The 14,231-nt window shown below is 40.0% G+C and overlaps 1 long non-coding RNA gene across 1 annotated transcript; it reads right to left on the bottom strand.

The window, feature by feature from the left end:
• Positions 1-367: 367 nt before the first annotated feature.
• Positions 368-12,351, bottom strand: LOC127493143 (uncharacterized). Its single transcript, XR_007923191.3, has 3 exons — positions 12,151-12,351; positions 1,479-1,597; positions 368-1,002 (listed from the first exon to the last, which is right to left on the bottom strand). It is a non-coding gene; the product is annotated as an uncharacterized LOC127493143 (long non-coding RNA).
• Between the last annotated feature and the right edge of the window lie 1,880 nt (positions 12,352-14,231).

Genomic DNA, 14,231 nt, shown 5'->3' with positions numbered 1-14,231 from the left:
TTGCTTAGAACAAAGAAGGATTTAAAAAAATGTGCTTCATTAGAAGTAATGATTTATTGTGCCAATCAAATGTTACAAATTCCTTTGCCCAGTGGAATAGGAATATACAATTTTCCTAAACAGGCTTATTTGATCAAAGGTCAAGAGAACAGCACAGATCTGACCGTTTCATACTAGACCATAAAGAGTCAAGGGAAAAGTCCACTTAAGTAGGTGTAATTTCAAATTTCTGGAAAAAAATTAGTTTTCACCATTACAAATACATTTCAGTGCTTATTTTTCAGAAAGGGCCTTGGCTCTGCTTTCAGAATACATTTAAGATTTTGTTTTATTTCTATTTACCTTTACTTTGAGGGCAATATTTTGGCTGGTCTGTAAGGGTCTCTGTCCCAGCTCCTCAGTCTGCTGTTGGAGTGTGAAAGCAGGCACAAACAATATGTAAATGAGTCGGCATGGCTGTGTTCCAATAAACCTTTATTTACAAGACAAGTGGCCAGCCTGCAGGCTCTAGTTTTCTCCCTCCCGCTATCTACTCACAAGTACAGACCTCCAGGATCCCCTCACTTCCCACAGAAGTATAAAGCACTCTAAGCAGTTCACAGCAGTCCTGTCACAGATGCCAAATTACCATCTCTCCTTTTTTTTTTTTTTTTTTGGATTTATTTATTTATTTGAAGGCCAAGTTACAGAGAGGCAGAGGCAGAGAGAGAGAGGAAGAGAGAAGTCTTCCATCTGCTGATTCAATCCCCAGATGGCAGAAACAGCCAGAGCTGCACCAGTCTGAAGCCAGGAGCCAGGAGCCAGGAGCTTCTTCTGGGTCTCAACATGGGGGCAGGGGCCCAAGGACTTGGGCCATCTTCTACTGCTTTCCCAGAGCGCTGGATTGGAAGTGGAGCAGCCGGGATTCGAACCGGAGCCCATATGGGATGCTGGCACTGCAGGTGGTGGCTTTACCTTCTATGCCGGAGCTCCAGCCCCCAATCTCTCTATCTTGATGTAGCCCTAGGAACATTGAAAGTTTTGTTGTCCCACAGGACTTCACACTGACCGAGTACATTAGAGACAGAATGACCAGACCAAGTGAGAGGAATTCAGAAGCACTCTTTATGTTTCTTAAGACATATGCTAGAGGATAGCATATGTTTTGTCAACTTGATAATTAGATGCCCATAGTTCAAGGAGTGCCAAGATGTTAGCCTGGGACAACTTGCATCCCTTACCATCAAGAAAAACCAGAATCTTATGTTATATACAGTCTCGGACTATTATCTGAGGAATGAGTCATATATTACTTGTTGGCACTCAGCACCATTTCTACTCCCTTTGGTACTCTCACTTCAAGTCAGAGACTGAACGAATGAGAGCTGCATTTTCCATAGTCCTTTGCCAAATGGGTTCCAACTATAGTTTAGATTCTGCCTATGAGTTGTCTACGTGCTTGAATTAACACTGCTCTTTCTGCAGCCATGGTGGTGTACCTGTGAACTGAAGAAGCTGTGACATTTTGTAGCAACTTCTCTATTCCCTTGCATCTTCCAGTCCTGGGCTTCAGGCCAACTGTGATGATTGACTTCAGTCTCTTGCATTTTCCTGACTTCTGCACAAAAGCAAGAAGATTCAGATTTTTGGATTTCAGTGATTATGAAACTTGATGGCTGCTCCCCTGACTTTCACTCCTTAAACTCTTTTCATTCACAGCTTCGGGCTTCAGCCTGGCCCAGCCCCAGCTGTTTCAGCATTTGTAGAGTGGAACAGTAGATGGGAGATCTCTTTTTCTCTAAGTGTTTCTCAATCTCTTTCTCCCCCTGTCTCTGCCTTTAAAATAAAAATAAATACAAATGTAAGAAAGCTATAAATACCAAATTCACTACAAATTAGATGCCTTAATCTTTATATATTTAAATTTATTTCCATGTCTTTGGCTGAAACTTGATGGCACAAAGACAAGATCTAATCTAGTTTTTGCATTTTCTACAGTATTCAATAGATATTTATGGAGGAAATGCTGCAGGATTAAGACTAGATTGTGTTGGAATATCTTGTTCTGATCATTTTGTCATGAAACCCTTCATGGCATCATCACATTTCTTGTAATGGTGCAGAACATTATTGTTTGTGTCTAAGTCTTGAGCAAAGTAGTCTTCCTAAAGGATTAGCGCAGAGTATTATCACTCACTGCCATCTGGCTGTCTGTTATAAAGATATAAACAGCATACCAGTTGAGATAAACAGTCCTCATTGTCTTAATATTGTACACAATTTGATCCTATTTTCTAGGTTACTAGGGCATCATCTTTCCATAAATAATTTCAAAACACAGATAATAGTAAGATGTTGTAAAATAATTAGAAAGTGATGTGTTTTGAATATTATTATCTTATTTTTAAGCTAACAGCTTATTGAGATTTAATTTACCTACCATAACATTCATGCTCTTACAGTGTGTGATTCAAGGCTGGCAGTTAGCCCATCAGTTAAGACACTGGTTAAGATCTCTGTGTCTCATATTAGAATACCTGGGTTCGTGCCCAGCTCCAGCTCCTGGCTTTAACTTTGTGCTAATGCAGCAGGTGATGGCTCAGATGACTGGGCTCCTCCGTGTGGGAGACCCAGGTTGAGTTCCTAGCAGTTCCTGGCTTTGGCCAGGCCCAGTCACAGCTGTTGCGGGAATTTGCGAGTGACCTAGCAGATGGGAGCTCTCTTTCAGTATCTACCTTTCAAATAAATAAATATTTAAGAAGTAAATAAAGTTTACAATCAATGGTTTTTATTATGCCTATAGTGTTGTGCAGTTATTACTACAATCTAATTTTAGAACATTTTCATTATTCCAAAAAGAAATCCTATAACCTTTAGCAGTCACATCCCTCCCTCAGGCCTAGGAAACTACCTGCTTACTTTCTGTCTGTATGGATTTGCCTGTTCTACACATTTCTAATTTCTCCACATACTCATCAGTATTTGTTATTATCTCTCTGTTTAAAAAAAAAATACTTATTGGGGCTGGCGCTGTGGCATACTGGGTAAATCTGCTGCCTACAGTGCCAGCATCCATGTGGGTGCCAGTTCAAGTCCCGGCTGCTCCACTTCTGATCCAGCTCTCTACTATGGCCTGGGAAAGCAGTCGAAGATGACCCAAATCCTTGGGCACCTGTACCCACGTGGGAAACCTGGAAGTAGCTCCTGGCTCCTGGCCTCGGATTGGCACAGCTCCAGCTGGTGTGGCCAACTGGGGAATGAACCAGTGGATGGAAGACCAATTTCTCTGCCTCTCCTTCTCTCTGTGTGTAACTCTGACTTTCAAATAAAAAAAAAAAATGTCTTTTTGCTCCTCTTGCAGGCCAGCTCTCTGCTGTGGCCAGGGAGTGCAGTGGAGAATGGCCCAAGTGCTTGGGCCCTGTACCCGCATGGGAGACCAGGAAAAGCACCTGGCTCCTGGCTTCGGATCAACCCAGCACGCCGGCCACAGCGGCCATTGGAGGGTGAACCAATGGCAAAAGGAAGACCTTTCTGTCTCTCTCTCTCACTGTCTACTCTGCCTGTCAAAAAATATATATTATTTATTTGAAAGAGAGAGGGTTCAATTCTACTAGTTTATTCCCCAAATTCATGCAAAGGCTGGGGCCAAAGCCAGGAGCTGGGAACTCAGATCTCCCACAGGGTGTCAGGATCCCAATTACTTGAGCCATTGTTGCTTATTGTTGGTCTGCATTAGCAATATGCTGGAATCAGGAACTGGAGTCCAGGATTGAACCCCAGTTCTCTGATATGGAATGGGGGAGTGTCCCAACTAGTTTTTTTTTTTTTTTAAACCCTTTGGCTAAATATCCTTCTTTTTTTCTAACATAGGCATCCTAGTGCATAGGAAGTGGTAAACCTTTGTGGTTTCAATTTGCATTTCCCTAAATACCAGCAATGTTACTTTTTCACATGTTCATTGGTCACTTTGTCTTCTTTGGAGATATGTCTGTTCAAATCCTTTTATCTGTTTTTGATTGTATTATTGTCTTTTTAATGTTGGGTTATATGTTTAAAAATAAGAAAAAAGAGCCTGGAGTTGTGACGCAGCTCATTAAGCTGCCACATCCAATATGGATCATGATTTGTGTCCTGGCTGCTCTGCTTTAGATCCAGCTCCCTGCTAATGTGCCTTTGAGAGCAGCAGCAGAAGATGGCCCCAAGTCTTTGGGCCTCTACATCGCTGTGGGAGACCTGGATATAGTTCCAGGCTCCTGGCTTTGGCCTGTCCCAGCCCTGGCCATTGCAGCCTTTTGGGAAGAGCATAAATAGCTCTCTGTCTCTGTCTCTTTCTCTGTAACTCTGTCTTTCAAATAAGTAAATCTAACTTTAAAAAATAAGGAAGGAAAAGAAAAAATAGATATATTTTGGACACAGGCTCCATCAGATATGTGAGCGTTCCCAATTAAAGGTGAATTTCAGATAAACAATGAAGAATTTTTAATAAAAAATATGCCCCAAATGTTACATTTAGCATTATTTTTATCTATGTTTTATCTGGTAACACTACCAATGTGGTATAAAATATCAAGTAGGGAATTTAAGCTGTTCAAGGTAAATAGTGCCCCCTGGTGACATAGAAGCAAACACATGTCATTTTTGAGAAATGCACTTCAAACAGGCTTCAGTTTCCTCAGATTAAGGTCCAACACAAGCTAACAATCAAAAAGCATAAAATATGTAAGAAATAAGGGAACTGTAGCCATGAGTCAGGAAAACAAAAGCTAGAAAATATAATCAAATCCATGACTACTCCAGATATTAGGAATATCAAATATAGAATATAAAACAACATCATTAACATGTTTAAAGAAATAAGATTAATGAAAACATGAATAATGGATTAGAAAACAATGCAGGCAGGTTTGAAAAAGAAGGAAACAGGGGCCCTAGGACTGGAAAATGGAATGCTCAAAATCCAAGACTCCAAAGCTGAGTCAAGAGCATCTTAGACAAAGCCAAAGAAAGGATTAGTGAAATGGAGGAAATATTTGACGAATTTCTCAGAATGAACCTGAGAGAGACAAAGAGATGAAAAATATAGAGAGGGTAAAAGTAATGGAAGACAAAGTCAGAATTCCTAACATTATTTAACTATAGTTCTTAAAGAAGGGGAAAAAAAGGTTATGGGAAATAGACAGTAATAAGCTAGATAATGGTTGAGTGTCTTCCTGAATTGTGAGACGTTGATTTTCAGATTCAGGAAGTACAAGGTTTCCAAGAAAGATAAGTAAAACAAACCCATGTATAGATCCATGAAAGTAAAACCACCGTGCTCTAAAGACCAAGAGATGATCTTTAAAAAAAAAATCCACGAGGAGAGATTATTAGGCAATAATAACATATAGTTGAGGTTGGTAATCAAAGTTAAAACAATGTGAAGTCCTTGCATTATTTGGGAGGAGTGTAATGATCTTCAACTTTAGATTTTACCTAGATGTGCCTGTTTATTATTTTGGGTAACCACTTTTAGAAAAATCAACATAGAGAATATCACTTCAATATTAATAGAGAGAGAAAAAGTGGAATGGAGAGATGGTAGAGGACTCAATCAGCCTAAAATAAGGCAAGTGACTTAGATAAATTAGCAAACAACGAGACCCCAGACATTGTGGGGAGTGTACTGGAGAACAGGATAGGACAAAGCTGCTGATAAATTTCTTCCCCCATCAGGATTAGCTCAAGGTTTTAGGGCCAAGTACTTTGATATTCAGCTTTGGGAACTACGGAAGTGAAATCTCTGTAGAGAAAACAAACCAAAATCTGATAAAAAGTATAATTAATCAAAGGCTCTCGTCAGGAAATTGCTAGGAAGCCAATTTAAAGATTTGTTTATACAAAGCTGGAGGCATCACAATACCAGATTTCAGGACATACTACAGGGCAGTTGTTATCAAAACAGCATGGTACTGGTACAGAAACAGATGGATAGACCAATGGAACAGAATAGAAACACCAGAAATCAATCCAAACATCTACAGCCAACTTATATTTGATCAAGGATCCAAAACCAATCCCTGGAGTAAGGACAGTCTATTCAATAAATGGTGCTGGGAAAATTGGATTTCCACATGCAGAATCATGAAGCAAGACCCCTACCTTTCACCTTACACAAAAATTCACTCAACATGGATTAAAGACTTAAATATAGGACTCGGCACCATCAAATTATTAGAGAGCATTGGAGAAACCCTGCGAGATATAGGTACTGGCAATGACTTCTTGGAAAATACCCCAGAAGCACAGGCAGTCAAAGCCAAAATTAACATTTGGGATTGCATCAAATTGAGAAGTTTCTGTACTTCAAAAGATACAATCAGGAAAGTGAAGAGGCAACGGACAGAATGGGAAAAAATATTTGCAAACTATGCAACAGATAAAGGGTTGATAACCAGAATCTACAAAGAAATCAAGAAACTCCACAACATCAAAACAAACAACCCACTTAAGAGATGGGCCAAGGACCTCAATAGACATTTTTCAAAAGAGGAAATCCAAATGGCCAACAGGCACATGAAAAAATGTTCAGGATCACTAGCAATCAGGGAAATGCAAATCAAAACCACAATGAGGTTTCACCTCACCCCGGTGAGAATGGCTCACATGCAGAAATCTACCAACAAAAGATGCTGGTGAGGATGTGGGGAAAAGGGACACTAACTCACTGTTGGTGGGAATGCAAACTGATAAAGCCACTATGGAATTCATTCTGAAGATTCCTTAGAAACCTGAATATAACCCTACCATACAACCCAGCCATCCCACTCCTTGGAATTTACCCAAAGGAAATAAAATTGGCAATAAAAAAGCTGTCTGCACCTTAATGTTTATTGCATCTCAATTCACAATAGCTAAGACCTGGAATCAACCTAAATGCCCATCAACAGAAGACTGGATAAAAAATTTATGAGATATGTACTCTATAGAATACTATACAGCAGTAAAAAAAGACAATGAAATCCGGTCATTTGCAACAAAATGGAGGAATCTGGAACACATTATGCTGAGTGAAATAAGACTGTCCCAAAGAGACAAATATCATATGTTCTCCCTGATCAGTGACAACTAACTGAGCACTAAAAGGAAACCTGTTGAAGTGAAATGGACACTATGAGAAACAGTGACTTGATCAGCTCTTGTCCTGACTGTTGATGTACAATGTAATACTTTATCCATTTTAGTATTTTTTTTTTGTTCTAGTACCATTGGTTGAACTCTGTAATTAACACACAATTATTCTTAGGTGTTTACATTTTAACTGAAAAGTGATCCCTGTTAAATGTAAGAGTGGGAATAAGAGAGGGAGGTGATGTACAATTTAGGACATGCTCAATTGGACTTGCCCCAAATAGTGGAGTTAGAAACGTGGCAGGAGATTCCAATACAATCCCGTCAAGGTGGCATGTACCAATGCCATCTCACTAGTCCAAGTGGTCAATTTCAGTTCACAGTTGATCACACTGATAGGTCTAAGAGTCAAAGGGATCACACAAACAAGCTAGTGTCTGCTAATACTAACTGATAGAATCAAAAAAGGAGAGAACGATCCAACATGGGAAGCGAGATACACAGCAGACTCATAGAATGGCAGATGTCCTAAATAGCACTCTGGCCTCAGAATCAGCCCTTAAGGCATTCTGATCTGGCTGAAGGGCCCATGAGAGTATTTTAGGCATGGAAAGCCAAGACACTCTGGGGGAAAAAAAAGAAGACCTAAATGAAAGATCTCTGTGAGTGAGATCCCAGTGGAAAGAACGGGGCCATCAAAGAAGGAGGTACCTTTCTCTGAAGGGAGGAGGGAACTTCCACTTTGACTATGACCCTGTCGGAATAAGATCAAAGTCGGCGAACTCAAAAGGCTTCCATAGCCTTGGCAACTCATGACTAGAGCCTAGGGAGATTACTGACGCCATAAACAAGAGTGTCAAATTGTTAAGTCAACAACAGGAGTCACTGTGTACTTAATCTTCATGTGGGATCTGTCCTTAATGTGTTGTCCAATGTGAAGTAATGCTATAACTAGTACTCAAACAGTATTTTACACTCTGTGTTTCTGTGTGGGTGCAAACTGATGAAATCTTTACTTAATATATACTAAATCGATCTTCTGTATATAAAGAGAATTGAAAATGAATCTTGATGTGGAGAGGGAGCAGGAGATGGGAGGGGTGGGAGTGGGAGGAAAGTTATGGGGGAGGGAAGCCATTGTAATCCATAAACTGTACTTTGGAAATTTATATTTACTAAATAAAAGTTAAAAAAAGATATGTTTTTAAAAAATGAAAAACAAAATACCAAGAAAAAGAGGAAAAATTGTTTAAACTTACCTGAACACTTTCTAGATTTGTCATTTGCCTTTAAAAAAAGATTTTATTTATTTATTTAACAGCTAGAATTACAGAGAAAGGCAGAGGTAGAGAGAGAGAGAGAGAGAGAGGTCTTCCATCTGTTGGTTCACTCCCTAAACGGTCTCAATGGCCAGAGCTTCACCAATCCGAAGTCAGGAGCCAGGAGCTTCCTCTGGGTCTCCCATGTGGGTGCAGGGGCCCAAGGACTTGGGCCATTTTCCATTGCTTTCCCAGGCCACAGCAGAGAGCTGGGTTGGAAGTGAAGCAGCTGGGACACAAACTGGCGCCCATAGGGATTTCAGCGCTGTAGGCAGAGGCTTAGTCTACTATGCCACAGCGCTGGCCCCTGCCCTTTTTAAACATGGATGAGATGATGCTTTGGTATGTAAGCATGGGTCAGTCAACTCATTATTTATTTCAGAAAAAAAAGCAATGTCCTATATGCTAAGGAGAGTACTAGGTTGCTTAGAGGTGCTCACTGTACAATAAGAAGATTATCTTCAGTGGAAGCAAAAATATTTTAGCCACTCCAAAAGAAGTGAAAATAAAGAACATGGAAGTTCAGAGTAGAGAAACATTTCCATTAGGTTGGAAAGATCAGATGAAAGGGACATATGAGACAGACAGCAAAGGAGTGATTAGATCTTTTTCTACAGTGAATGAAACCGTTTTAGGTAAAGTCGGTATCATACATACTAGAATATAGTTGTCTGAAGTCTTCAACAAATTAGTAGTTTATTTGGTGGATTTCAAACATTGGGGAATAATAACACTCCCCCTCCCTCAAAAAGAGTATGTAGAGACAAATTGTCATGGGCCTCAAACGCATAATTGAAGAACTCATACTTAATTTGGTAAGAAATTGTAATTGCAAAGGAGATCTGGCTCAAAAGCTTTTCACAGACACCAATCTGGCTTCCAAAGTCATGTTCTTACCCACTTCAGCATACTGCCTATGGTCAATGATGCCTTGCTATAAGATCCAGTGAATTTTGGACAAATTTTTTGACACTTGATAAATATTTGACCAATAGAAAAATGTCAGCATTATTGATAATTTAAGAAATACAATGGTAAACAATTTGGAAGTACCAAGTGATTAGTAAAACCAGTGTAGAGGATAGTGAGAGCTTTTGGGAAGCAGAAGCTTTTTACACTATTTATTTCCTAAGAAGAAATAGTATCCATGCCTCTTACTTTTGATGTGTGCTTCAAGGAAACAATTCCAAAAAAAAGGGAAAAATCTGATGATATTTATGTATATACTGGAAAGCCAAAAATGTCTAAAATGATCCAGCTTTAGGAACTAGTTAAACAGATAATGGTACATCAATAAACAAAACATTATAATATAATATACATTATGTTATAGAAACATGATTATTAGGAATATAAGCAGATATTTGGAAATGTTTAATAAAATGTGGCATAAGCAATATTACCTATTGTTTACATATATAGAGAAGTTATGTCTATAAAATGTGCTTAGTGTACAGTAATAAAGATTGAAAGAGATCTGATCAGGTATCTTGGGTAGTTGGTACTTTATGGTGAAGAAATTTTTTTCAGTTTTGTTGGTTATAATTATTTGGGCTTTCTTTCATATATAACTAAATCAATAGACAATGAAAGATTGTCTTTGAATGAAACCACATAATATTTACACAAATAGCTCTTAGGTAATTGATATATTCAAACAGGCAACTCTAAGAAAATCCTATATTGTATAAGGGAGTGTAGTATCATGTTTCCTCAAAGTCTCATTCTATTTCTTTCAGATCCTCTGAAAGAAATTTTCCATTTCCTATATCCTCTAATTCTTACACTACTCAACAAAATGTAATTGTTAATTATGTGAATACTATAATTGGAATGTAAATAAGATTAGTCTTTGCCAGTGAAGTATTGTGTAATGCCTATTTTGAATATCAGTTGTATAACTAAAACAATGAGGAACGCTTAGCCAACTAAGCAATGAAATTATTAAATCTGAAAAGCTGTGAAATATGCTAACCTACTCATCAATATCTGATTAATATAATCTTTGTTAACATTTCCCTTAAAATAATCATAACATGAATTTAAAATGGACAATGAGAAGTTTCAATAAAGAACTCAGCCATATTTCCTTTCTGACATGTTAGGAGGACTATGAAGCTAACAGATAACGACAGAGAGACCGGATGACCCAGAAAGTGGGATTAGATACAGCTCTTTATACTTTCAGTATTCAGAACATCTTACTAGAGAGCCACGACCACTATCACAAAGGTAGACAGAGGATGATCTGTGGCAAGTGTAGTGATGGTTTACATGATGTTTTGTGATAGAAAAAAAGACCAAGAAACAGGTGCTAAGAACTCTTGTGGATAAGATAAAGTATCAAATGAGATGCTAACCCCAACTGCTAATCAAATTTAGCAAGCCTAATTAGAACTGCTGAGCCTAATCTGCAAATCTGGCATTTGCTCAACATGTGCCCAGAGGAGCACCAACTATTTCAGTGTATAAATAGAGATAATCTCAAAACCAGTGGTATAAGACATCATCATCTTCTGAGCATACACCTCCTAATAAGAAAAGGATCTCTTTTGACTGAAGAAACAGAATCAGTGTTCTTGATGTAAATGTTCTAACAGTGATTATTTCCCAGGAAAGAAGATATTAAATAGATGTGTAATAATTCAGGCAGTTGATAAAGGGTACAAGGAAAAAAAAAAAAAAGATTCACAGGCAGGCATGTGGCACAGCAGTTAGACCACTGCTTGGGATGCCTGCCTCCTATATTACATAGTGCCCAGGTTTAAGTCCTGGCCACTTTGCTTCTGATCCAGCTTTCTGCTGATGCATCCTGGGAGGCAGCAGATGATGGCTCAAATACTTGGGTTCCTGCCACTCATGTGGGAGCCCCAGATGGAGTGTCTGGCTCCTGAGTCGGCCTGGCCTAATCCTGGTTGTGGGCATCTGGGGAGTGAGCCAGCACATGGAAAATCTGTTTGTCTCCCCCAACCTTGGTTCTGTCTGCCTTTCAATAAAAATGAAAATCATTTTTAAAAATCTTTTTAAAAAGGAAAACATTTAAGATGGTTGAATTTGATTATTGGCTTTACTGAAGATGTCTGAGAGTTGAGGGGATGGCTCTATTACCCAGCCCACCCTTTCTGCCCTCTGCTCACTCAACTTGTTGCTCTCTCCATCTGCCCACTTCTCATCCTCTTGGTTCTGGGCTGCTCTGAGAATACCCAAATTCATCCCAATTCTTCTTCTTTTATATTTATTTGAGAGACAGAGGGGTAGAGAAAGATAAAGAGAGAGAGAGAGAGAGAGAGAGAGAGAGAGAAATCTCCCATTCACTGTTTTATTCCCCAGATGTCTACAATGATCTGAGCTAGACCGGACTGAAGCAGAGAGCTGATAAGTGAACTCAGGCCTTCTTCCTTGTGGGTGGCAGGAGACCAATTGCTTGGACTATGACCTGTGCCTCCCAGGGTGCCCATTAACAGAAACCTGAAGTTAGGGGCTGGAATCCATATGCCAGCCTCTATCCCCTTTCTAATGTCCTGGTGCCAGCCAACTCAATTTTCTCTTTCTCCACATTAGCAGTGACTGAGGTTCCCCAGTGATCATCTTGGAATCTCTTAACTCTACCACTTTTATTTTATTTGTAGGCTAATACCATTTTTCAAGTTTCTGTCCATCATACTTAGATAACTGCAACACCACAGTGAAATCACTGTACTTGTGGCTTCAATTATCTACTCATTCCAAGAAATTCTGCACTGACCTGAAAGAGCCATCCTTCACCGTGTCAAGTTCCAAAGTCAGAGGTCTTCAATAAATCTAAGTTCTTACAAAGTCCCAACTGCTTAGCCTGGCTTGTAAGACTTTCTGTAATCTGGTCCCAGCTGAAATTCCCAGCCTTATCTTCCAGTCTTCTGCCACCTGAACCAGTCAAACTAGTTGGCACACTCTCTTTTGCATCTACGTGCACAGTCCTGCCTGTACAACTTTGCCTCTGCACCTCTGGAATGTGTTACCCCTGCTACTCCAGCTCTCTTAATCCACTCATTTTCAGATCTGGTCTGAAATATTACCTCTCCTTTCAAGCCTTTCTGACTCACGCAGCTCCTAGAAATCTTTACCCGTTGGACACATGATCTCATGTCTTTCATCTGTATTGGAATGATAGAACGCTAAATCAATGTCCTCAAATGTCACTGACTTTATGATGGCAGAAGTAAATGTGCACATGTCTTGCTATCCTTGTGAGTTAGCAAAATAGTAGCAGAAGGCCTTCAATTCTCCATAATTTTCTATCTCATACAATACAAATAAATAAGTTCCAGATTCATAGAGTTAAGCAGTAAAGAAATAAAAAAAGTTATGTAAACAATCTGTGAAGGGAAAACTATTCTGAGTCACTAGAGCAAAGAAATGAAACCACTAAGGAAATGAAAACACAAGACCATACACAAATTTGCAAATTCTGCATGCTTAAAACTACTATACACAATGAACATATAAAGGGACTTCAAAAAGGTTCAGTGAAAAATGGAATTAAAGGATAAAGTGGGAGGTAGACATTTAGCTGGTTAAGATGGCCATGCCTCATACATTAGTACCTGGGTTTAACTCCACCGCCAGTTCTCTCTCTTTCTCTCTCTCTCTTTCTTTCCTTCCTTCTTTCCTTCCTTCCTTCTTTCTTTCTTTCTTGATTTATTTGAGAGTCAGAGTTACCCAGAGAGAGGAGAGGCGGGGGGGGGGGGGGCGGTCATCCATTTGATGGTTCACTTTCCAATTGCCTGCAATGGCTTGAGCCGCGCTGATCCGAAGCCAGGAGCCAGGAGCTTCTTCCCGGTCTTCCCACATGCATGCAGGGGCCCAAGGACTTGGGCCATCTTCTACTGCTTTCCCAGGCCATAGCAGAGAGCTGGATCAGAAGTGGAGCAGCAGTGTCTCGAAATGGCTCCCAAATAGGATGCCGGTGCTTCAGGCCAGGGCGTTAACCCATTGCACTACAGCATGGGCCCTGCCACCTCCAGTTCTTAATTCTAGCTTCCTGAAAATGCAGACTTTGGGAGGCGGTGGTGATGACTCAAGTAATTGTGTTCCTGCTACCAAGTGGGAGACTTGAATTGTGTTACCAGTTCCCATCTTTGGCCTGGTCCAGCTCCAGCAGTTGCAAACATTTGGGGAAAGAGCTAGCAGATGGGAGTACTCTCTCTGTTTCTCAAATAATTAAACACATAATGCAGAATTTTGGGCCCCCTTCCACTGCTTTCCTGGCATATTCACAGGTAGCTGGATTGGAAGTCAAGCAGCCGAGACCAGACTGGCACTCACAGGTGTTGCCAGTGTCACAAAGTGGCAGCTGAACCCACTGCAGCACAATGCCAGCTCTCTTTCTCTTGCTCTGTCTCACTCTCAAATACAACGAAAGTAAATACATAAATATATATATATAACTTTTTTCTTAAAAAAATAAAAAAAGGTCAATGGGCGATTGTGATATAATATGGCAACTTGAACCTGAATCCCTCCATTCCAGGGATCTTGACAGTATACGTTGTCCTCAAAGATGCATATTTTTTAAAAAAGATTTATTTACTTAATTACAAGCAGAGTTACAGAGAGGCAGAGGCAGAGGCAGAGAGAGAGGTGAGAGAGAGAGAGAGAGAGAGAGAGAGAGAGAGAAATGTCTTCCATCTGCTGGTTCGCTCCACAAATTGCTGAAACGCCCAGAGCTGAGCTGATCTGAAGCCAGGAACCATGAACTTCCCCTGGTTCTCTCAGGTGGGTGCAGGGGCCCAAGGACTTGGGCCATCTTCCACTGCTTTCCTAGGCCATAGTGGAGAGCTGGATCGG

The sequence above is a fragment of the Oryctolagus cuniculus genome, chromosome 5, assembly GCF_051225735.1.
Source record: "Oryctolagus cuniculus isolate XC-2025 breed Fujian yellow rabbit chromosome 5, ASM5122573v1, whole genome shotgun sequence".
NCBI classification, from domain to species: domain Eukaryota; kingdom Metazoa; phylum Chordata; class Mammalia; order Lagomorpha; family Leporidae; genus Oryctolagus; species Oryctolagus cuniculus.
This window is presented reverse-complemented; position numbering and strand designations above follow the sequence as displayed.